This window comes from Caretta caretta, chromosome 3 (genome assembly GCF_965140235.1).
Source record: "Caretta caretta isolate rCarCar2 chromosome 3, rCarCar1.hap1, whole genome shotgun sequence".
Taxonomy (NCBI): domain Eukaryota; kingdom Metazoa; phylum Chordata; order Testudines; family Cheloniidae; genus Caretta; species Caretta caretta.
The window spans coordinates 114772348-114798792 of NC_134208.1; the positions used below are offsets into that span (position 1 = coordinate 114772348).

A 26445-nucleotide genomic window follows, 5' to 3' on the forward strand; every position below is an offset into this window, starting at 1 on the left:
CCCTTGGCTCTGGCTCCTGACTACAGACTCTGGCTCTACCCTTGGCTCAGGAGTCCAGTTCCTGCCTTCCAGTTTGACCTTTGGCTCCTGACTACTGACTATGGCTCTGACCCTGACCCTGGCCACTATGCCTGACAAGCAGCTCTGAGCACAAGGCTAGGACACCCTCTTCCTAGTTGGCTGACAGATTGAGAAGCCCTTAAAATTGGTGCCAGGAGCTCTTGGTGATAGCATGGACTCTACAAAGACCCCGCGGAACTGGTGGACAATGTCCAGAACCAGCAGGTACAAGTAATCTGCCCTCCAATCACAGAATGTGTTCCTGCAGGCACAGGTTGCTCTGCTGGTTCCCCCTATTCCACCCATCTACTCCACTGGCAGGCACCCCAATCTTTTTTGTCAAGAAGAAAGGTGGCTCTTTGAGACTGTGTATTGCTTACTGGGCCCTAAACAAGGTGACCATATGAAACCGCTCCCCTTATCAATGAGCTCTTAGACTGGCTATGCACAGCCTGTATTTTCACAAAGTTAAATCTGTATGGGGCCTATAATCTGATGCGTGGGTGAGAGGGAGACGAGTGTAAGACTGTCTTTCGTACTCAATACATTCACTATCTAGTCATGCCATTTGGCCTTTGCAACACCCCAGCAACCTTTCAACACTTTATGAGTGATATATTCTGACATATGCTGGACCACTTTTATTATTAATCTTGATGACATTCTGATTTTCTCCAAAGACCCAGCTCTTCATGACTAGCATGTATATAGCTTACAAGAAGTGGAAGGTTGGACATATGACCAGGGAAGAGTATAAAAATATTGCTCGGGCATGTAGGAATGAAATCAGGAGGGCCAAATCGCACCTGGAGCTGCAGCTAGCAAGAGATTTCAAGAGTAACAAGAAGGGTTTCTTCAGGTATGTTGGCAACAAGAAGAAAGCCAAGGAAAGTGTGGGCCCCTTACTGAATGAGGGAGGCAACCTAGTGACAGAGGATGTGGAAAAAGCTAATGTACTCAATGCTTTTTTTGCCTCTGTCTTCACTAACAAGGTCAGCTCCCAGACTGCTGCACTGGGCATCACAGCATGGGGAGTAGATGGCCAGCCCTCTGTGGAGAAAGAGGTGGTTAGGGACTATTTAGAAAAGCTGGACGTGCACAAGTCCATGGGGCCGGACGCGTTGCATCCGAGAGTGCTGAAGGAATTGGCGGCTGTGATTGCAGAGCCATTGGCCATTATCTTTGAAAACTCGTGGCGAATGGGGGAAGTCCCAGATGACTGGAAAAAGGCTAATGTAGTGCCAATCTTTAAAAAAGGGAAGAAGGAGGATCCTGGGAACTACAGGCCAGTCAGCCTCACCTCAGTCCCTGGAAAAATCATGGAGCAGGTCCTCAAGGAATCAATCCTGAAGCACTTACATGAGAGGAAAGTGATCAGGAACAGTCAGCATGGATTCACCAAGGGAAGGTCATGCCTGACTAATCTAATCACCTTCTATGATGAGATTACTGGTTCTGTGGATGAAGGGAAAGCAGTGGATGTATTGTTTCTTGACTTTAGCAAAGCTAAGCTTTTGACACGGTCTCCCACAGTATTCTTGTCAGCAAGTTAAAGAAGTATGGGCTGATTGAATGCACTATAAGGTGGGTAGAAAGTTGGCTAGATTGTCGGGCTCAACGGGTAGTGATCAATGGCTCCATGTCTAGTTGGCAGCCGGTGTCAAGTGGAGTGCCCCAGGGGTCGGTCCTGGGGCCGGTTTTGTTCACTATCTTCATAAATGATCTGGAGGATGGTGTGGATTGCACTCTCAGCAAATTTGTGGATGATACTAAACTAGGAGGAGTGGTAGATACGCTGGAGGGCAGGGATAGGATACAGAGGGACCTAGACAAATTGGAGGATTGGGCCAAAAGAAATCTGATGAGGTTCAATAAGGATAAGTGCAGGGTCCTGCACTTAGGACGGAAAAACCCAATGCACTGCTACAGACTAGGGACCGAATGTCTCGGCAGCAGTTCTGCAGAAAAGGACCTAGGGGTGACAGTGGATGAGAAGCTGGATATGAGTCAGCAGTGTGCCCTTGTTGCCAAGAAGGCCAATGGCATTTTGGGATGTATAAGTAGGGGCATTGCGATCAGATCGAGGGACGTGATCGTCCCCCTCTATTTGACATTGGTGAGGCCTCATCTGGAGTACTGTGTCCAGTTTTGGGCCCCACACTACAAGAAGGATGTGGATAAATTGGAGAGAGTCCAGCGAAGGGCAACAAAAATGATTAAGGGTCTGGAACACATGACTTGTGAGGAGAGGCTGAGGGAACTGGGATTGTTTAGTCTGCAGAAGAGAAGAATGAGGGGGGATTTGATAGCTGCTTTCAACTACCTGAGAGGTGGTTCCAGAGAGGATGGTTCTAGACTATTCTCAGTGGTAGAAGAGGACAGGACAAGGAGTAATGGTCTCAAGTTGCAGTGGGGGAGGTTTAGGTTGGATATTAGGAAAAACTTTTTCCCTAGGAGGGTGGTGAAACACTGGAATGCGTTACCTAGGGAGGTGGTAGAATCTCCTTCCTTAGAAGTTTTTAAGGTCAGGCTTGACAAAGCCCTGGCTGGGATGATTTAATTGGGGATTGGTCCTGCTTTGAGCAGGGGGTTGGACTAGATGACCTCCTGAGGTCCCTTCCAACCCTGATATTCTATGATTTTATGATTCTATGATATAGCGTTTTTGAAAGACTACACCAGAATAATTTATATGCCAAGCTGAAGAAATGCAAGTTTAACTGGGACACCCTTGAATTTCTTGGATATATCATCTCACCCCAGGTCTAGAAATGGACCCTTGCAAGTTGGCAGCTGTCACAGACTGAGTGACACTGAAGCATGTCTACAAAACCAACACTTCTTGGGTTTTGCTAGTTTTTATAGACAGTTTTTATCCCAGGAGTCTCTGCTTTTGCCAGCCCTCTTACAACCTTTCTGTGAAAGGGAGCCCAGTTTTCATGGTCCTCAGAAGTACAGGCTGCCCTTGATAATCTGAAACAGAAATTCATAGCAGCTTCAAACTTGATCCAGCCAGACCCTGACAGATTGTTTATGATAGAGATAGATGGTTCAAACTTTGCACTAGGGACCATCTGTGACGGATTCCCCCCAGGTGCCACCTGGTACTGGGGTACCAATGAGCCCCCAGACCCACCAAACTGGGCTCCCTTTACACTGCTGTGACCAGCCTGCTCTTTCACCAGTACACATACAGGTAGGGACATACCCAGCTACAGTTACATGCAGAAGCTGTGATCAGCTCTGCATGGGAAGGCTCCAGCTAGGGAACTTCCAGCTACTCAGGCATGCATCCACCTCTGGAGTGTAAGCCCAAAATTATATTGTCTTGCACTGCACAGGGAACTGTACAGTGTAAACTCATGAAATTCTCCCCCTCCCTCAATGTGGAGAGGAATATACAACAGCTTTCTGCCCCGTTTTATGACTCCCACACACTTGTTTAAACAAAGCAAAAACAAGTTTATTAACTACAAAAGATAGATTTTAAGTGATTATAAGGGATAGCAAACAGATCAAAGCAGATTACCTAGCAAATAAACAAAAACACAAACTAAGCTTAATATAATAACATAGATCGGATATAACTAGCAAATCCTCACCCTAAGTGATGATACAAGCAGGCTGCAGATTCTTAAAGGGCAAACTGCACTGGCTTACAGCTTGGAAACCCCAGGTGTTCCATTCATAGGCTAAAAATCCCTTTAGCCTAGGTTCAGCACTTCCCCAAGTTCAGTCTTTGTTCTAGGAGTCTGTTTGGGTGGGGAGTCAGTGGAAAAACCATGAGGATGTCACTCCCCTGCCTTGCATAGCTTTTGCATATAGTGGGAACCCTTTGTTTCAAAGCTTGGTTCCCACACCAGCTAGTGGAAAAATACTGATATCCCAAGATGCAGTCCAGCACCAGGTGACCTGGTCACATGTTCCTGTAGTGTCATAGCAGCCATTATTTGGAGGTTGTCTGCAGTGTCCTCAGGAAGGTTCCCCAGGTGAGAAATGAGCTTCTTCTAAGGATTATTGTTTTCCCTAATGGTTCATTAACTTGCATGGGCCCTTCCTAGCCAGCCATCTAGATTGAGGGCCTTTTACCTAGTAGGTGTTACCTAGGTGTAAGTACATGTGAGATACAGATACATAGACAATATTTGTAACTTCAGATACAAAAATGATATGCGTTTACAAATAGGATAATCATATTCAGCAAATCATAACCCTTTCAATGACCTCTGACATGACTTATCTTGCATAAAATACACCATAATTATGCCATAATCATATCATAATAATATCTCTAAGAAGAATATGGGGTGCAGTGTCACACTGTCCTTTCCCAACTTGCTCTCCCGATGATTGGCTTCGCCCATGTGCTTTTTACTCATGAAAACTCACTTCTGCTGAAATAAGCTATGACATCCTGAACAAGGAACTTCTGGCCATCAACGTGGCCTTTGAAGAATGGCACCATCTTCTGGAGAGTGCTAGGTTCCTTGTCCTAGTCCTGACAAATCGTAAAACTTTGCAAAACCTAAAAATGGCCAGGCACCTGAACCAGCAGCAGGCATGTTGCTCCCTCTTCTTCATGTGGTTTTGAGTTTGTGGTCACCTATCAGCCAGGAACAAGGAAGGCAGATGTGTTGTCATGAAAAGATGAGTACTGCAAACCTGGTGAGATTACATCCATGATTCTCAAGCTCTTAAACTAGCCTCTGACTTTTTATCCCTTCATCTGCTCTCAGTTACTTGATAATCCCTTTGCCACCCAACCCATCAAGCATTAGACCACCACCAGGATCAGACCTCCACAGGCTTCATGTTCCAGGACAGAATAATATATTCTGAAGGACGCATTTCTGTGCTCAAAGGGGCCACTTGGTTTTGAGTCCTACAGTTCTGCCATGACTCTCCCCTAGCAGGCTACTTCAGCCATTCCAAGACCTGGAACTGTTGGAACTTCAGCCATTCCAAGACCTGCCATATGCACCTCTGTTGCATCCTATGTAGAGCCCTGTGACCTTTTCTGCCTGGACCAAGACCCTCTGTTCAAAACAACTGGGTCTCCTTCAGCCCTTATCCACTCTGTCACAGCCTTGGGCCATTGTTTCCATGGACTTTATTGTGGAATTACCACCTCCCCAAGGCCATACTACCATTCTAGTGGTGGTTGACCACTTGACCAAGATGGCACATATTTTTATTCCATATTGAATGCTTCCCTCTGTTCAGGAGACAGCCCATCTCTTTGTGAGCAACATCTTTCATCTCCACAGCTTGCCTATGGGCATGGTGTCTGACCAAGGATCCTAGTTTATTTCCTGCTTCTGGAGAGAATTTCTAAACTTCCCAAGTATCGAGACCCTAACCTCAACAACCCCAGTACTGGCAGGCAGGTGGAGTGGGTCAGTCAGGTTCCTGAACAGTACTTATGTTGCTTCCTAAACTATCATCAAGATAATTAGCTGTCCCTGATCCCTCATGCTGAGTTTTTGTACAACAATGTTGAACACACCTCCATCAAGCAGACTCCCTTCTTTGGTCACTGTTTTCCATCTTCATGCTCACCCATGGATCCCCTCCAAATCATCGATGCCTACTGCTGTCACACTCACAATCCACATCGAATATGCACACCAAGAATCCCAGAGGCAGTTAGAAGTTGCCAAGACTACCTACAAATGGTATGCTGACCGATCCCACCAGCCAACACCTGGCTTTGGGGTAGGGAACAAGGTGTGGTTGTCTGCCCAGAATCTGCGAGTGACTCACTCCTCTTTGAAGCTGGACCATAAGAACCTGGGGCCTTTCCAGATCACGAAACAGATTAACCCAATAACTTTCAAGTTATGGTTATCAGTTTCCCTCAAGATTCACCCCCTTCCATGTCTCCCTTCTAAAATTATTAGTCAAGAACCCTTTCCCACTCCATACTACTCTCTCTCCTCCTTCTATAACCGTTCAGGGCCAAGAAGAATATTTGGTTTGGCAGATTCTAGACTCTCTTTGAGTCCAATGAGAACTACAATATTTAATTGACTGGGATGGGTATGGCCCAGATAAATGTTCATGGGGACCTGCAGAACACATCCATGCCCCATATCTCCTGCACATCCCACTACGTGTACCCTGAGGGTACAAAAGCAAAGCAAAACATGTGGCTGGCCCATGCCACCCAACTTGGACTCATGGGGCTGGGGTTGTGGGGCTGTTTCATTGCTGCGTAGACTTCTGGGCTCAGGCTGGAGCGTGGATTCTAGGACCATGTTGGGTGGGAAGTTCCCAGACCTAAAGCTCCAGCCTAAGCCCGGAAGTCTACATAGCAATGAAACAGCCCTACAACCTGAGCGCCACAAGCCCACGTTGGCTGGAATGAGCCAACCATGGGTTTTTCTTTGCTGTGTGGTCATACCCAAAGAAACCAGGTCTCAAAGCCCCTAGATGGTTCCCTCAAAGAGGGGGATACTGTCAAGAATCAGGGCCTGAAGCAGCACCAGCTCACTGGCTTCTCAATGCTCAAACCCACCACTGTGCCTGCTCCTGTGTTACCTTGTTCCTGCTGCTCCTGCCTTGCACCCAGCCTTGCCTCTGTCCTGCCTGGGTGCAAGGCAGGAGCACCCTCCTTGCCTGATATCCTGCTCGCTCCAGTTCCTGATCTGTGGTTTGACCCTTGGCTTTAGCTCCTGACTACTGACTATGGCTCTGATCCTGACTACTAGGCCTGACGCCCACTTTGGCCACTAGGCTAGACCACCCTTCTTCCGGCCAGCTGACAGCCATTGGCTCTTCTGGAGTGGGTTGGTCTCTTATTATTTTGCAAAAAATATTTTAAAAGGTTTCATATTCATTCTGCTTTGGAACAAAACTAATTTCAAAACCTCATTGTTTCATGAAATAGAATTGTTGTTTTCCAGACATCCCTGGAAATCACTTTATCCCCATTTTAGTGAAGGTGAAACGGAGACACAGAAAAGTGAAATGACTTGTCCAGCAGGTCATTGGCAGAGGTGAAAGTAGAACTCTGACCTTCTAACTCTTAGAGCAATTCCCTGGAGTGGTAAAAACAAAATTCTACAAATTGTTCCTTCCCCTATTTAGATATCTGTTTTTACTATATCAGCCATCTGCACCCAAAGAGATAATTACCTCTTTGAAGTACTATATCTACATTATGTAGCACCATATTTTGTATTATTTATAATATGCCAAGGGTGTGTTTAGCTTTTATTGTAGGATATCATCAGAAAATTTATTTGATATAAGCAAAATGAAATAATAAAAGTAATATATAAATGAGAGATGGAGTGAGGGCATCACATTTTCAGACTGCATATATGGGGTTGGGACTGGTGTTCTATTGTCTGTGGAATTCTGACCTATGCATTACAATAAATGATTTCGTGTTACCTTGTTCTCGCAAACCAGAGCATACGATGTAAATTATTTTCCGGCTCTCCAGCATGATTTCGCATAGTCAAAACCTTTACGTGAACAGTTGCTCTAAGAGCACAGTGCCCAGTAAGACATCAATAGGAGTCAATGAATCTTGATTGATTCACTGACCGGGGAATATTTGATGCTTAAGATCATAAAGTATTATGAGAATGACTATTTAGTTTTACTGTCTGATGTCCAGAAGGCAAGTGGATTCTAGTTTAACAAAACTACAGCTTGATTTTCTGTATTATAAAAACATAGTAACACTGTGTAGCTAATTTAAACTAAAAAGAAAAGGAGTACTTGTGGCACCTTAGAGACTAACCAATTTATTTGAGCATGAGCTTTCGTGAGCTACAGCTCACTTGAAGTAAAAAACTCAAATAAATTGGTTAGTCTCTAAGATGCCACAAGTACTCCTTTTCTTTTTGCGAATACAAACTAACACGGCTGTTACTCTGAAACCTAATTTAAACTGACAAAAGCAATGAAAAATAAGGCATACCCTGCTGTGACTGAAGAGATTACAACACATTTAGGTATGAAGCAGCACTGTTTTGAGACCCCTATAGAACATTGACACAAGGAGTTGAATTAAGAACAGAGGGACAAATTCTGTTCTCAGTTAGACTGGCATGACAGCAGAATAATCCCATTGAAATCAATGGAGTGGCTCCAAAGTAACACTGATAAAGGAGAATTTGGCCCTTAGTCTCTCTAGCCTCACTCTGAATTTCATCGTCTATTCTAGGCAACTAAAAATTAGGCATTGTAATGTCTGTTCTTTTGTGGATCCAAGACCTGAGTGCATAGATTTTCACTTTATATGCAATAATCCTGATGTTGATACAATCTGTATGCAACTTGCTTTGCTCCTGCCTGAGTCTTCCCTACCTCCAGGGACACAGGAGAGGAATCAACAAGGGCAGCTTTGGAAGATCTACTTACAATCTAAGTAAAAGCTTATAATATAAACTGTTTGGTGATGGATCCCTTATTGGGCATCTTGTTAATATTTAATAATAATAAGGCCTGATTCTATTACAGTTTGACCCCTTCATGCTGCTCTGGTGGAGCCACTGAAGAATACCATTAGCTAGTGGCTTCCCCCAGATGATTAACTATATGCCCACATCCACTGTAGTCCCTACATAAAGAAGGGCCCAGCCAGGGGAAAGGGAAGTGGTGAGCATACTGCTTATGTGCTGCCTATTCTTGGCTGCCAGACAGGCCCCAAGAGCAATTGGCAGTTGGCTGTTAGTTAGAGCAGCCCAGAGGCTACTCTAATTTAAACCAGGGATTGGACAGGGTCCTCAGCATTAAAGCTGCCTTTCCCTCCCCTCAACACCTCTTTCCTGCACTGAGCAGAGCTTGACTAGAATGGAGAATCAGGCCCTTAATCTTCAATGGTCCACAGGAAAAATATCAAAGGGAATCATTTCAGTGTGCATGTGTCAGAATTTCTGGTCAATCTGCAGAACATGCTACACAATAACTGATTTTCTTCAGGTAAGTAGGGAGAGGAGTCCATCAGAGAGAAGATCCAGTGCATAATTAATCCGTTTTATTAATTTTGGATTGTAATTCATGCTGAGCAGCACATAGAACTGGTCAATACTGAAAAATGAACTAAAGTATATTTTCAGATGCAGAAGACACTCCAGCACTGATTACCAATAAATCACTTCAGTGGTCTGCTTGCAAGGCAAGGTAAGATTGATCACTGAAGGGAAGACATGGGTCTCGAAGTGGTGCTTTGGTAATCTGTAGAAGCAGCAGCAGCAGCAGAGAGCTGTCCCAAATGTAACTTAACACAATACAAATAAAAATCCTATTGCTACTGCAAAATTGTCAGAACATCACAAAACTACACCACAGCGTGGCACAAATCAGTCAGCATGAGAGAGGCCCAAGACTGAAATAGTAAAGTCAGGATTAATATGCACTGGCAGAACTGGGGGGGGAGGGGTTGCACAGCATCTGCCCACACAGTCTCTGACTTTAGCCAGTGCTGTCACTACTTCTTCACACATTTTAAAATATCAAATTCTACGGGGCCTGAATCTCTTCCTGCTGTTATACCGGTGGAACTCTGCTGACTTGAGAGGAGTTACCAGCCGGTTTACATTGGGTACAAGGAGAAGAGAATCAGGTCCCTAAAGTGTAGGAATGCAGTTGTATTTCATATTTGTCTGGTCTATACACTGATTAAAGGATGGCTGCTATAAATAGAAAAAAGGCAGATGCTAAGCAATGGTGCTGTGAAGACTGTAAATATTTTCTGATTCCCTGGCAGATTGTGCAGCTCCATTGCTCAGTGATGCTAGGTATGCTGTCTTCTCGAAATCACTTTCCAACAGAACAATGTGGCAAATGGCAAAATGATTTCTTTGCTGTTCACTGATGCATTCACTCCTAAGTACTTCATACAACTTCTCTTTGCAGTGGGATTTATTTTTTAAATAAAAAACAGGGGGAAGAAAGCACAGCCCTCAAAGACTCATCCTTTCTATTTCAAAATTGTTTGGAATGAGTGTGATGCGAGCTCTGTAAAAGAATTATATTAATCACACAAACCTATGCTCCCCATTAACCCAGTATCCGAGCGCCTGAAAATCTTTTAGGTTTCAGAGTAGCAGCCGTGTTAGTCTGTATCCGCAAAAAGAACAGGAATACATGTGGCACTTTAAAGACTAAGAAATTTATTAGAGCATAAGCTTTTGTGGGCTACAGCCCACTTCATCAGATGCATAGAATGGAACATATAGTAAGAAGATATATACAGAGAAGTTGGAAGTTGCCATACAAACTATAAGAGGCTAATTAGTTAAGATGAGCTATTATCAGCAGGAGAAAAAAACTTTTGTAGTGATAATCAAGATGGTCCATTTAGACAGTTGACAAGAAGGTGTGAGGGTACTTAATTTAGGAAAATAGATTCAATATGTGTAATGACCCAGCCACTCCCAGTCTCTATTCAAACCCAAGTTAATGGTGTCTAGTTGCATATTAATTCAAGCTCAGCAGTTTCTTGTTGGAGTCTGTTTTTGAAGCTTTTCTGTTGCAAAATTGCCACCCTTAAATCTTTTACTGAGTGGCCAGAGAGGTTGAAATATTCTCCTACTGGTTTTTGAATGTTATGATTCCCACCATCAACCTCAGCCTAGACCAATCCACACAAGCAGTCCATTTCCTGGACACTACTGTGCTAATAAGCAATGGTCACATAAACACCACCCTATACCGGAAACCTACTGACCGCTATACTTACCTACATGCCTCCAGCTTCCATCCAGGACACACCACACGATCCATTGTCTACAGCCAAGCTCAAAGATACAATCGCATTTGCTCCAATCCCTCAGACAGAGACAAACACCTACAAGATCTCTATCAAGCATTCTTAAAACTACAGTACCCACCTGCTGAAGTGAAAAAACAGATTGACAGAGCCAGAAGAGTACCCAGAAGTCACCTACTACAGGACAGGCCCAACCCAAAGAAAATAACAGAAAGCCACTAGCTGTTACCTTCAGCCCCCAACTAAAACCTCTCCAACGCATTATCAAAGATTTACAACCTGTCCTGAAAAATGATCCCTCACTCTCACAGATCTTGGGAGACAGACCAGTCCTCGCTTACAGACAGCCCCCAACCTGAAGCAAATACTCTCCAGCAACCACACGCCACACAACAAAAACACTAACCCAGGAACCTATCCTTGCAAAAAAGCCCGATGCCAACTCTGTCCACGTATTTATTCAAGTGACATCATCATAGGCCCTAATCACATTAGCCACACCATCAGAGGCTCGTTCACCTGCACATCTACCAATGTGATATATGCCATCCTGTGCCAGCAATGCCCCTCTGCCATGTACATTGGCCAAACCGGACAGTTTCTATGCAAAAGAATAAATGGACACAAATCTGACATCAGGAATCATAACATTGAAAGACCGGTAGGAGAACACTTCAACCTCTCTGGTCACTCAGTAAAAGATTTAAGGGTGGCAATTTTGCAACAGAAAAGCTTCAAAAACAGACTCCAAAGAGTAACTGCTGAGCTTGAATTAATATGCAAACTAGATACCATTAACTTGGGTTTGAATAGAGACTGGGAGTGGCTGGGTCATTACACATATTGAATCTATTTCCCTAAGTTAAGTATCCTCACACCTTCTTGTCAACTGTCTAAATGGACCATCTTGATTCTCACTACAAAAGTTTTTTTCTCCTGCTGATAATAGCTCATCTTAACTAATTAGCCTCTCACAGTTTGTATAGCAACTTCCAACTTATCTGTGTATATATATATATATAACTATCTTCTTACTAAAAAGAAAAGGAGTACTTGTAGCACCTTAGAGACTAACCAATTTATTTGAGCATGAGCTTTCGTGAGCTACAGCTCACTTCATCAGATGTATACCGTGGAAACTGCAGCAGACTTTATATACACACAGAGATCATGAAACAATACCTCCTCCCACCCCACTGTCCTGCTGGTAATAGCTTATCTAAAGTGATCATCAGGTGGGCCATTTCCAGCACAAATCCAGGTTTTCTCACCCTCCACCCCCCCACACAAATTCACTCTCCTGCTGGTGCTAGCCCATCCAAAGTGACAACTCTTTACATAATCAAGTCGGGCTATTTCCTGCATAAATCCAGGTTTTCTCACATCCCCCCCACCCCCATACACACACAAACTCACTCTCCTGCTGGTAATAGCTCATCTAAACTGATCACTCTCCAAGTTTAAATCCAAGTTAAACCAGAACATCTGGGGGGGGGGGTAGGAAAAAACAAGAGGAAACAGGCTACCTTGCATAATGACTTAGCCACTCCCAGTCTCTATTTAAGCCTAAATTAATAGTATCCAATTTGCAAATGAATTCCAATTCAGCAGTTTCTCGCTGGAGTCTGGATTTGAAGTTTTTTTGTTTTAAGATAGCGACCTTCATGTCTGTGATTGCGTGACCAGAGAGATTGAAGTGTTCTCCGATTGGTTTATGAATGTTATAATTCTTGACATCTGATTTGTGTCCATTTATTCTTTTACGTAGAGACTGTCCAGTTTGACCAATGTACATGGCAGAGGGGCATTGCTGGCACATGATGGCATATATCACATTGGTGGATGTGCAGGTGAACGAGCCTCTGATAGTGTGGCTGATGTTACTAGGCCCTGTGATGGTGTCCCCTGAATAGATATGTGGGCACAATTGGCAACGGGCTTTGTTGCAAGGATAAGTTCCTGGGTTAGTGGTTCTGTTGTGTGGTATGTGGTTGTTGGTGAGTATTTGCTTCAGGTTGCGGGGCTGTCTGTAGGCAAGGACTGGCCTGTCTCCCAAGACTTGTGAGAGTGTTGGGTCATCCTTTAGGATAGGTTGTAGATCCTTAATAATGCGTTGGAGGGGTTTTAGTTGGGGGCTGAAGGTGACCGCTAGTGGCGTTCTGTTATTTTCTTTGTTAGGCCTGTCCTGTAGTAGGTAACTTCTGGGAACTCTTCTGGCTCTATCAATCTGTTTCTTTACTTCTGCAGGTGGGTATTGTAGTTGTAAGAAAGCTTGACAGAGATCTTGTAGGTGTTTGTCTCTGTCTGAGGGGTTGGAGCAAATGCGGTTGTATCGCAGAGCTTGGCTGTAGACGATGGATCGTGTGGTGTGGTCAGGGTGAAAGCTGGAGGCATGCAGGTAGGAATAGCGGTCAGTAGGTTTCCGGTATAGGGTGGTGTTTATGTGGCCATTGTTTATTAGCACTGTAGTGTCCAGGAAGTGGATCTCTTGTGTGGACTGGACCAGGCTGAGGTTGGTGGTGGGATGGAAATTGTTGAAATCATGGTGGAATTCCTCAAGGGCTTCTTTTCCATGGGTCCAGATGATGAAGATGTCATCAATGTAGCGCAAGTAGAGTAGGGGCTTTAGGGGACGAGAGCTGAGGAAGCGTTGTTCTAAATCAGCCATAAAAATGTTGGCATACTGTGGGGCCATGCGGGTACCCATAGCAGTGCCGCTGATCTGAAAAAAGAAAAGGAGTACTTGTGGCACCTTAGAGACTAACCAATTTATTTGAGCATGAGCTTTCGTGAGCTACAGCTGACTTCATCAGATGTATACCGTGGAAACTGCAGCAGACTTTATATACACACAGAGATCATGAAACAATACCTCCTCCCACCCCACTGTCCTGCTGGTAATAGCTTATCTAAAGTGATCAACAGGTGGGCCATTTCCAGCACAAATCCAGGTTTTCTCACCCTCCACCCCCCCACACAAATTCACTCTCCTGCTGGTGCTAGCCCATCCAAAGTGACAACTCTTTACATAATCAAGTCGGGCTATTTCCTGCATAAATCCAGGTTTTCTCACATCCCCCCCACCCCCATACACACACAAACTCACTCTCCTGCTGGTAATAGCTCATCTAAACTGACCACTCTCCAAGTTTAAATCCAAGTTAAACCAGAACATCGGGGGTGGGGGGGGGGGTAGGAAAAAACAAGAGGAAACAGGCTACCTTGCATAATGACTTAGCCACTCCCAGTCTCTATTTAAGCCTAAATTAATAGTATCCAATTTGCAAATGAATTCCAATTCAGCAGTTTCTCGCTGGAGTCTGGATTTGAAGTTTTTTTGTTTTAAGATAGCGACCTTCATGTCTGTGATTGCGTGACCAGAGAGATTGAAGTGTTCTCCGACTGGTTTATGAATGTTATAATTCTTGACATCTGATTTGTGTCCATTTATTCTTTTACGTAGAGACTGTCCAGTTTGACCAATGTACATGGCAGAGGGGCAGGACAGTGGGGTGGGAGGAGGTATTGTTTCATATTCTCTGTGTGTATATAAAGTCTGCTGCAGTTTCCACGGTATACATCTGATGAAGTGAGCTGTAGCTCACGAAAGCTCATGCTCAAATAAATTGGTTAGTCTCTAAGGTGCCACAAGTACTCCTTTTCTTTTTGCGAATACAGACTAACACGGCTGTTCCTCTGAAAGCTGATCTGAAGGTATACATTGTCCCCAAATGTGAAATAGTCAGCTTTCACCCTGACCACACCACACGATCCATCGTCTACAGCCAAGCTCTGCGATACAACCGCATTTGCTCCAACCCCTCAGACAGAGACAAACACCTACAAGATCTCTGTCAAGCTTTCTTACAACTACAATACCCACCTGCAGAAGTAAAGAAACAGATTGATAGAGCCAGAAGAGTTCCCAGAAGTTACCTACTACAGGACAGGCCTAACAAAGAAAATAACAGAACGCCACTAGCGGTCACCTTCAGCCCCCAACTAAAACCCCTCCAACGCATTATTAAGGATCTACAACCTATCCTAAAGGATGACCCAACACTCTCACAAGTCTTGGGAGACAGGCCAGTCCTTGCCTACAGACAGCCCCGCAACCTGAAGCAAATACTCACCAACAACCACATACCACACAACAGAACCACTAACCCAGGAACTTATCCTTGCAACAAAGCCCGTTGCCAATTGTGCCCACATATCTATTCAGGGGACACCATCACAGGGCCTAGTAACATCAGCCACACTATCAGAGGCTCGTTCACCTGCACATCCACCAATGTGATATATGCCATCATGTGCCAGCAATGCCCCTCTGCCATGTACATTGGTCAAACTGGACAGTCTCTACGTAAAAGAATAAATGGACACAAATCAGATGTCAAGAATTATAACATTCATAAACCAGTCGGAGAACACTTCAATCTCTCTGGTCACGCAATCACAGACATGAAGGTCGCTATCTTAAAACAAAAAAAACTTCAAATCCAGACTCCAGCGAGAAACTGCTGAATTGGAATTCATTTGCAAATTGGATACTATTAATTTAGGCTTAAATAGAGACTGGGAGTGGCTAAGTCATTATGCAAGGTAGCCTGTTTCCTCTTGTTTTTTCCTACCCCCCCCCCCCAGATGTTCTGGTTTAACTTGGATTTAAACTTGGAGAGTGGTCAGTTTAGATGAGCTATTACCAGCAGGAGAGTGAGTTTGTGTGTGTATGGGGGTGGGGGGGATGTGAGAAAACCTGGATTTATGCAGGAAATAGCCCGACTTGATTATGTAAAGAGTTGTCACTTTGGATGGGCTAGCACCAGCAGGAGAGTGAATTTGTGTGGGGGGGTGGAGGGTGAGAAAACCTGGATTTGTGCTGGAAATGGCCTACCTGATGATCACTTTAGATAAGCTATTACCAGCAGGACAGTGGGGTGGGAGGAGGTATTGTTTCATGATCTCTGTGTGTATATAAAGTCTGCTGCAGTTTCCACGGTATACATCTGATGAAGTGAGCTGTAGCTCACGAAAGCTCATGCTCAAATAAATTGGTTAGTCTCTAAGGTGCTACAAGTACTCCTTTTCTTTTTGCGAATACAGACTAACACAGCTGTTACTCTGAAACCTATCTTCTTACTATACGTTCCATTCTATGAATCTGATGAAGTGAGCTGTAGCCCACGAAAGCTTATGCTCTAATAAATTTGTTAGTCTCTAAGGTGCCACAGGTACTCCTGTTCTTTTTGAAAATCTTTTAGCATATCTAGGGTGACCAAACATCCTGTTTTTAAAGGGACAGTTCCGTATTTCAGCCCTCTGACAGGTGTCCCGACTTTTTCTTAAAAATGGGCAAATTGTTGCATATTTTCTGTCTCCCCCTCATCTGTACTGGCGGGTCCTGCTGCTGGCCAGATCCCTCCTTGCCAGCTGCCTGCCAACCAGCGTTCAGTGGCCTACAATGCGGGTGGGTGTGCAAGGCTAATGGCAGGGAAAAGATGCAGGGTGCAGGGCTGGCCGCTCCTCCTGCTAGTCTGTTGGCACAGTCCCTGCTGTGTGCTGTCTCTCAACCAGCAGGACTCTGCCCCCACATTTCCAGCTGGTACTGGCTGCGCAATGCAAGCTGCAGTGGCCAGTGAGTGTGGGCAGGTGCGAGGCGGTGGCCAGTTACATGTCGCTTCTGCTGCCCACCCATTGGCCCTTTACCTGCTCCCCTTCTTGCTCTCCTCTCCCTGCTTTGTCCCTTCACCCCTCCCCACCCAACCCCACTGCTCCTCCATATTCTGCCCCCCCCCCCTCGGTGGTCTGGCAGCTGGGTTATGTTGGAGGTGTTAGCTGGAGGTGTTAGCTGCCTTTCAACACCGTGCCAGCAGGAAGGGACAAGCTGCTTCCAGCCATGGAGGGGGTGAGGGAAGAGATGAGTTCTGCAAAGACATGGGCCAGGTCATCCTTTCCCCCTCCTGCTCCCCAGCATCTGGAAGCAGCTCCCGTCCCTTCCCTCCTGCTGAAAGGCTGCCACTGGCCACATTCTGGTGTGAACCCTGGCAAAAATCTGGGGAGGGGTGGCATGTGACCCTATGCGCTCCCCCTCCCGCGCCACATATTGCTTCAGGAAGATGTAGCTCCAGATATGGATCTGTCCCGGGGCCCCAGCCAGGCCTGGAGGGCAGAGAGCAATGGGCAGGGAGGGTCAGGTTGGTCAGTCACCCTCCCTGTGTGAGAGAGGTGTACAAGAGTATGTTTGTGTTACCCCCTCCTCATGTGAACCCTAAAGCCTTAAAGATAAGAAAATAAATAAAAATAATCCAACTACGCAATATTCCTTTTTAACAGGGGCTCGGTCAACTTGATATTAATTTGAACGTTTGTACTGCATGGTTCTGATTGATTGCTGTTGAACTCGCTTGAATAATTTTACCAGGTGTCCTGTATTCATCATAGAGAAATATGGTAAGCCTAAGTATATCTATTCTCACAACACCCGCAAGAAATAGGGAAGTATTATTATCGCTATTTTACAGATGAGAACAGAGAAGCAAAGTGACTTGTCCAAGGTCACACCAGAAGCCTGTGGTGGAGCAGGGAATTGAACACAAGCCTCTAAATCTTAGGCTAGCAGCCTAATGATTGAACCATCCTTTCTCTCTCCACCCTCCAAGATCCTTGTTCCATTTTTATTACTGAAGAAAAGGAAGAATATTCTTCTCATTCCAGAACTAAAATGCCTGAGAACATTTTGTTTCAGGTTCTCATGGTCAGGGCATTTATATTCTTATCGAGTTAGGGTCCGATTTTCAAGAGAGCTCAGAGCCGAGGTTTCAGGTGCTCAGCTCACAGTTTTCAAAATAGCTCAACTCCCAGATAAGCACCTAAATAAAAAGCAGATTTCCCAAAGTGCTCAGCACCCAGCCACTCCATTTGTGACACTTAGGGCCGGGTTTTTAAAAGAGCTCTGCTCCCACTGTACTGAGCTCTTTCTATAATCTGGCTGGTCACTCATTGAGATAGCCAAATTGGAACTGAGCCCATCTGCAGACTTGGGCCTAAATCAATATCTGGCAGAGTAGCAAGTTCTGAACAATCCACTTGGCACTTCATAATTATGTGTTTTTTTCAATCAGGCTGCTACAGTCCAATTACAGAGAGCAGTTGTCTGTGGCAAAGGTGTTCCAACAGCCTGGGATGGGGAGCCAGCATTTTGCTTTTGAGGTTAGTGCTATGTACTACCCTGGGAGAACTCCAGCCATACAGCTCTCCTTCAGACAAGCATAGTGGAGGTTACAATCTCTCTGTCCTGGAGGGAAGGTGCAGCCTGCAAAACGTTCTAATGCCCCCTAGTGACTAGTCATGAACTAGTTAGGCCCTGCAGTTGCTGGCACTACTCCACTGAATGCAGGGTGGCTGCTGCTGAGGGCTGTGAAAGAGGAGATTATCCGGGGCGGGGGTGGGCGGGGAGTAGCCCAATCTAAAGAGGTGGTTGAAAGCCTCTGGACCGGGTCATTAATTCAGAGAAAGAAAGCTTCCCTTGTTGGGCTGATGAGAAAAGGGAAGAGTCTTCACTCGGATTCTGTCATGCTGCTGCTCTAGATTGCCAGTGAGTTGGGAATCATGGTTGAAAAGAATAGGCCAAGATTTCAAGAGTGACTGGTGATTTTGGCTGCCGCTGTTTTTTGCTGCACAACTCTCAAGCCTCTGAAGGGGCCTGTAGGTCAGAATGTGCTGAGCACCTGGCTCCCCAGTACTGAGACGCTTAACATTACTGGTCGCTTTTGAAAATCTTGGCTGTGGTGACTGACCATCTCCCTTGTGTGCCTGACTTTGAGGCAAACTTGCTGTGCAGGCTATTTGCTCTGTTGGTTATTGGGGGCAGGGGTGTATGAAGCAGTAGTCAGTCTACTTCAGTTTTCATCTCCCAAGTAAGAAATAGTTGGGACAAATTAGTCCCTGGTGTGACTGTACTCAAGTAATTTTGGCTATTAATGTTTTAGACATCATTTACCTGACAGTCTGGAAGGATTCTGTTCGGGGAAGGCCTTACTGAGATGCTACAGAGGGACCCTTTAGGACAAACAAGGAAGGGCAACTGCTCATCACTAGCTTTGGGTGATCAGTACTGGGGTGCGTGAAACTGTACAGAGGCAGATTCAGACCCGAACAGAGAGGAATCTCAGAGGGAAGTGACACAAGAAAAGGCAGACCCATCTTGTGGGTTAGAGGAAGGCAAGAGTGATAACTCTGTTCAGTTCATCATTTTAGAAGGTGCTTGGATACCGTAGTGATGGAAGCTGTATCTCAACTTAGATAGGCCAAAAAGGGAGTCCTGGGCCTGTCCCTGAAACTAAAAGGAGTCTAGAGAGAGGAGAAACTATCATACTAAGCATTACAAAAAAACTGAACTGAACTGCTGTTTAGAAATTCATATGTAATAAGGCATCCATTAGCTTAGCCTTAGTGTCTAGGAACTAATCTTCCCAGGTGAGGTTTTACCAGATCCAGGATGATGCACCTAAGGAACTCTACTTAGCGGAGAACATGGGCGGTGGGTATCGAAGGCCAGGGCAGGCTAAGCGTCCCCTGACCTAGGCCATGGCCCTGCTCACTCTCCATCCCAAGGCCCTGTTCTTCCTTCCACTCTACCCTTAAGCTGGCAGGGGTGCGCGGTTCCTGCCAGCAGGCTGGAATTTGGGCCCACCAGGGGCAGCCTGGGGCGGGCAGTCAGGCCAGGCCACAGCTGAGGCCGGGGTGGGGGTGTTTGGTCGGGCTAGCGGGTCGGGCTTCCACCGGCATTAAAAAGGTTAATTGTGACTAAATGAATAGTACAATTATTATTAAAAATAAGAAGGAAGGAATGCGAGCCAAAATAGAGAAAGAACAGGTTAAAGAATATTTAGATAAGTTAGATATATTCAAGTTAGCAGGATCTGATGAAATTCACTCTAGGGTATTTTAAGAACTGGCTGAAGCAAACTCAAAGCCATTAACAATTACGTTTGAGTATGCATGAGGTCACAGAGGACTGGAGCTGGGCAAACACATTACTTATTTTTAGAAAGGTGAACAAAGAGGATGTGGGGAATTATAAACCGGTCAGCCTAATTTCCAAATACCAACTGATAATAGCGTGAGAAGTAATAACCAATGGATTTGTCAAGAACAAATCATGCCAGACCAACCTAATTTCCTTCTTTGACAGGGTTAATAGGTTAATGGTTGGGGAGAAGCTGTAGACATATCTTGATTTTAGTAGGACTTTGATACAGTCTCACATGACATTCTCATAAGCAAACTAGCGAAATGTGGTGCAGATGAAAATACTATAAGGTTGGTGCACAACTGGTTGAAGACCTTACTTCAAAGAGTATTTAAGAATTGTTTGCTGTCAGATTTAGAGGGCGTAACTAATGGGGTCCTGGAGGGGTCTGTCCCGAGTCCAGTACTGTTCGACATTTTCATTAATAACTTGGATAATGGAGTGGAGAGCGTACCTATAGAATGTGTGGATGACTCCAACCTGAGAGAGGTTGCAAGCACTTTGGAGGACAGGATTAGAGTTCAAAATGACCTTGACAAATTGGAGAATTTGTCTGAAATTAGTAAGATGAAATTCAGTAAAGGCAAGTAAAAAGTACTGCATTTATGAATGGAAAATCAAATGCACAACTGCAAAATGGGGAATAATTGGCTAAGCAGTAGTACTGTTGAAAAGGATCTGGGGGGTATAATTAAGTATGAGTCAACAATGTGATGCAGTTGCAAAAAAGGCTAATATCATTCTGCAATATATTAACAGGACACAGGAGTGTTGAATGTAAGGTAATCGTCCTGCTCTACTCATTGGTGAAGCCTCAGCTGAAGTATTGTGTCTAATTCTGGACTCTACACTTTAAAGAAAGTGAGCAAATTGGAGAGCGTCCAGAGGAAAGCAACACAAATGATAAAAAGTTTGGAAAACCTGCCTATGAGGAAAAGTTAAAAAAACTGGACATGTTTAATCTTGAGACAAGATGACTATGGAGGAGGCAAGGTGGGGGAGAACCTGATAACACTCTTCAGCTATGTGAAGGGCTGTTATGAAGAGGATGGTCACCAAGTGTTCTCAATGTCCACTGAAGGAAGGACAAGAAGTAATGGACTTAATCTGCAGCAAAGGAGATTTAGGTTAGATACTAGGAAAAACTTTCTAACAATCAGGATAGTTAAGCTCTGGAACAGGCTTCCAAGGGAGGTTGTGGAATTCTCATCGCTGGAGGTTTTTAAGAACAGGTTGGACAAACCCCTGTCAGGGATGGTCTAGGTTTACATGGTCCTGCCTCAGTGCAGGGGACTGGACTAGATGACCTCTCAATGTTCCTTCCAGTCCTACATTTCTGTGACTCTGAGATGATCAAAGAAAAGGGGGTGCCTGATTTATTGCAGGCTGTGAAGTACCCAAGAATAATTCTGACTTTGAAATGCTGATTAAAATATTGTATAATATGTTGTTCCACAGCCTTGTCACAACAGTATTGGATGAAATGCTGTTTCCCTGGGTTTAAGCACAGAAAAAAATATCTAAGGACTACAGAAATAGAAACCCCTCTCTGAAGCATTATATAATAGTCTTTTGCTTAAAAAATGAAATAAAAAAAGCCAGTGGTAGTACACACTACAGAGGATATTCGGTTACTACTTTATTTATCCCTACTAATGTGACATCTGAAAACTGTTTTCAAAGTCCACTCATTTAGTGCTTGATTGTGGCTTTGCCCCCAGCTTTGAGTAAGGGGCAGCATGTACGTGTCCTGCCCAAGGAGCAGACCAGGGACAAGGGAGTCACAGGCTGGTCCTTTATTCCCCTCTATTTCTGGGGGAAAGGATAATCAGTAATGGCTTTATAGCTGGCACAGATTATACTCCCCATCCATGCTGGCTCAGCATGTTGGGGGTCAGGGGTAGGACCAAGGCTCCACCCATCTGCATTGGAGAGGTCATAGAACCCCAAACAGGCTACTGTCTCCCTCATACAGTCACCTGCAATAAAGGTGTCCTGCACGTGGTTGTAAGGGGGTGCCTTATCCCCTTTCTGCCCTGTGTGGGCATGTCAAGGAGATTGCAATCTGGCCCTTAACAAGAGTAACCGAACAGTATTCAGACAAGAAAATGGATTTACTTTAATAGCTTAGTGTGGTTCTTCAGTCCCTAAAAGTTACTATGTAAAAACAGCATCACGTCACTCCATGTTTATTCTATTCATATTCACCAAGTAGTTTGGCCAAATAACTTTCAGGCTATTATTGACTATTCGTGACCTGTTCACTTTGACCACTTGCAATTTGTGTTGTGTGACTGTTCATCAATGTCATGTGATATTTTTCTGCTTCTTGATTGGCTAACTGAAATCTTTTAAAGGCCTGATCCTGAACACATTTACTCATGTAAGCAACGTCTCTTACCCAAGCAATCCCGCTGTCTTCAATAGGACTATTCACATGCAAAAAGTTATTCACATGCATGTATGTTGGCAACGCTGGTACCTAATTAGCAAATAACACATTCCTGGTATGAATTATTGGGCAAATTACCTCTTGTGCTAAAACTTGTGTAACTTTCTGGAATCTCAAACATTATGGACAAATACCTCCCTGTTGTCCTAGTATTCATAATAAATAGTATGTCCCCACAAAACCTAAATGATGTTTTTATTTGCAATGATGTTTGTTGATAATTTTGTTTATTACAGGTTCAGCTCTTCTGTCCTGTAATATGGACATAAAGAGCAACATGAAATTGAAGGGATACATATTTAGAACAAATGAAAGGAAATGTTATCGTACGTGGTATATAGCTGTCTTGTGGAATTCAGTTCCATAGGACGTAATTGGGTTACATGCTGCATTGTTGCATTTTAAAAGAGTTAGTTTATAACCACTAATAACATTTGTGGCTATGTGAACTCAGATAATGAAAAAGATAATCAAATCTCATGCTTTAGGGCATAAGCAGATATCTCCAGGGGTCATGGGGAGATTTCTCCCATGTGTGGGATTGGATAATTGGTTGGCATGTGTGTGGGTGGATGGGTATGGCAGGAGGGTAGGGTTACCTTTGCTCAGAAACAGCATGCTTTGGCATCCTGCTGGAGGCAGGAGAATGGACTGGGCAAGCTTATTAAAATAATATTTTTAGGAATCCTAATACCTAATGAAGGGCAGGTTTCAATTCTTCTCAATCAGTTGTCTTTCTACATTGACTGGCCTGGGAACTAGATTATTAACCGATTACATGAATCCCTATCTGCTCCTCAGTGGATAAGTGCTTAGTTGATGATGTACATAGATGGATTTTGCCTTCTACACCTTTTGAATGCCCTTTCTTTACTTTTCACTGTGCATTAACCCTTACACTCCCGCTCTCTCTTTCTAAAATAAAATATTTATATATATTTAACCCATTGACAGGGTCAAACTGTCAAAGGATCTTATCTCAGTTTCAAATTGTGTAGGTGACAAACTGTGCCTGCAAGCATTTACGTGCACATTTCTGAGCATATCACCTGCTTGTTATGGCAACGCTAGCACTTGTACAGGCGGGTGACCGAAGTAATGTGTACAAATTCCATTTTGTGCTTAGCTAATGCTCAAAAAATGTGGACACAACTACATGAGCAAATGGAAGTTGGCTCTTAATGTTTTTCCTCACATACTTCAATTACCTTTAATAGCATGTACTTACAATCAAGCTGTCCCTTTCATTGTAAGCTGTCCTCTCTTCCACACCCCTGCCCCCTGTACCTCGTCATCTCTAAATTCTCCTACTGTTGTTTACCAGCTCTTCTTTTTCAGCTAAAGCTTTTGGCTAGGAATATGCATGACACAGGTGGGTTTAGGTTCTTCCTGGACACTCACAATCTCCTAGCCTTCTACCCCTGTTTGTTAACTCTTCTTCACACAGCCAATCTTTCTCTACCTGGATAACCAGTTCAATGACATCTTTCACATTTTGGGGGCTTTCCTGTCAGACATATCCCAGTGTGCATTGTATGTCAGGTGAGAGAGCCCCAGAGGTATGTATGATTTTTGAAAATTGGAAGTTGAGTCCTACTGAGGCAAATAGGAAGAAGCATAAACTCTGGCAAGTCAAGTGTAAAAGTATAATTAGGCTGGCCAAAAAAGAATTTGAAGAGCAACTAGCAAAAGACACAAACTAACAGCAATTTTTTTTATGTACAGCAGAGGCAGGAAGCCTACCAAACAATCAGTGGGGCCATTAGATGACTGAGGTGCTCAAGGAGCAATCAAGGTAGACCATGCCATTGTGGAGAGGTTAAGTCTTTGCAGCTGTCTGCAGAGGATCTGAGGAAGATTCCCATACCTGACCCATTCTTTTTGAGGTGACAAATCTGAGGAACTGTCCCAGATTGAGGTGTCAGTAGAAGAGGTTTCATAACAAATTGATACATTAAACACAATAAGTCACCAGGACCAGTTCTGGAGGAACTCAGTTAAGAAGTTGCAGAACTACTAACTGTGGTATGTAATCTATCACTTAAATCAGCCTCTGTATTAGATGACTGTAGGATAGCTAATGTGATGTTGATGTTTTAAAAAGGCTTCAGAGGCGATCCTGGCAATTACAAGCAGGTACACCTAACTTCAGAACTAGACAAATTGGTTGAAACTATAGGAAAGAACAGAATTATCAGTCACATAGATGAATACGATATGTTGGGGAAGAGTCAACAAGGTTTTAGTAAAGGGAAATCATGCCTCACCAATCTATTAGAATTTTTAGAGGGGGTCAACAAACATGTGGACAAGGGTGATACAATTGTTATAATGTACTTGGACTTTCAGAAGGCCTTTGACAAAGTCCCTCACCAAAGGCTCTTAAACTAAGCTGTCATAGGATAAGAGGGAAGGTCATCTCATGGTTCATTAACAGGTCGAAATATAGGAAACAAAGGGTAGAAATAAACAGACAGTTTTCACAGTGGTGAGAGGTTACCAGCAATGCCCCCAAGGATCTATACTGGAACCAGTGCTGTTCAACATATTCATAAATGATCTGGAAAAAAGGGTAAACAGTGAGGTGGCAGTTTGCAGATGATACAAAATTACTCAAGAGTGTTAAATCCAATGCACATTGTGAAGAATTACAAAGGATCTCACGAAAGTGGGTGACTGGGCAAGAAAATTGTAGATGAAATTCAACGTTGATAAATGCAAAGTATGCACATTGGAAACATAATCCCAACTATGCATACAAAATGATGGGGTTTAAATGAGCTGTTACTGCTTAAGAAACAGATCTTGAAGTCATCATGACTATTTCTCTGAAAACATCTGCTCAATGTACAGCAGCAGTCCAAAAGCTAATAAAATGTTTAGAACCATTAGGAAAGGGATAGATAATAAAACAGAAAATTTCATAATGCCTCTATATAAATCCATCGTACGCCCACACCTTGAATGCTGCATGCAGTTCTGGTCAGCCCATCTGAAAAAAAGACGTATTAGATTTGGAAAAAGTACAGAGAAAAGCAACAAAAATTATGAGGGGTATGGAACAGCTACCGTATGAGATTAAAACGACTGGGGCTGTTCAGCTTGGAAAAGAGGTGACTGAGGAGAGATATGATAGAGGTCTATATAATCATGAATGGTGTGGAGAAAGTGAATAAGGAAGTGTTATTTACCCCTTCATATAACACAAGAACCAGGAGTTACCCAATGAAATTAATAGGCAGCAGGTTTAAAACAAACATAAGTAAGTACTTCTTCATACAATGCACAATCAACCTGTGGAACTCCTTGCCATGGGATATTGTGAAGGCCAAAAGTATAACTGGGTTCAAAAAAGAATTAGGTAAATTTATGGAGGATAGGTCCATCAATGGCTATTTGCCAAGATAGTCAGGGATGCATACTCTCGGTGTTCCTAAACGTGTGACTGCCAGAAGCTGGGACTGGGTGACAGGGGATGGATCAGTCAATAATTGCCCTGTCTGTTCATTCCCTCTGAAGCATGTGACACTGGCCACTGTTGGAAGACAGGCTACTGGGCAAGATGGACTGTTGGTCTGACTTAGTATGGTCATTCTTATGTTCAACAGATTTGACTGGGCTTAGCTGTGAGATGGAGACTTTGATTTTATTATGAAGCTTTCTTGAAGGAAGTGGAATAATTAATGGGTGAATGAGGAGAAAGATGAGAGGGGCATGCTAAGCTTATGAAGAAGGTAGAGGTGGGAGGGCATGCTGAAGAGTAACAGGCTGGGAGAGATCTGCATAATTTTAGAACCCTTGGATGGGTGCTGAAAGACTGCTCTGCTTTCACTAGAAGCCTGTAAATGACCATTGCTCATTACGCATATTTAAAACATTTTTGAAATCCATCTGCTTTGAAATCAAAGCCATATCTGGTTAACTAAACTTTTGTTTTCTTTTCATAACAGAAAAATGAGCAAAGAATTCAATAAGAAACGGAAAAGAAATCACTCCTGGCAAGTGCTTGCAATATGAAGGTCAGTAGGTATCCAACCAGGTTCTTACATGGTCTCCATAAGACAAGTATCTCAGCACTTCTTGGGTGTTTCAAAATAGAAAATTATAATAAGTCTTTCATCCTTACCAGCGTGTGGGAAAAAGAGCTTGATTAGTTTTTATTTGTGTGTG

The 26445-nt window shown here is 43.8% G+C and overlaps 2 long non-coding RNA genes across 2 annotated transcripts in view; one reads left to right on the plus strand and one right to left on the minus strand.

Moving 5' to 3' along the window:
* Positions 1-26445, minus strand: part of LOC142071580 (uncharacterized) — a 179103-nt gene that overhangs the window by 121951 nt on the left and 30707 nt on the right. The gene's annotated exons all lie outside the window — the stretch shown is intronic.
* LOC125634075 (uncharacterized) lies at positions 17127-22444 on the plus strand. Its single transcript, XR_007355783.2, has 3 exons — positions 17127-17242; positions 17914-18001; positions 20583-22444. It is a non-coding gene; the product is annotated as an uncharacterized LOC125634075 (long non-coding RNA).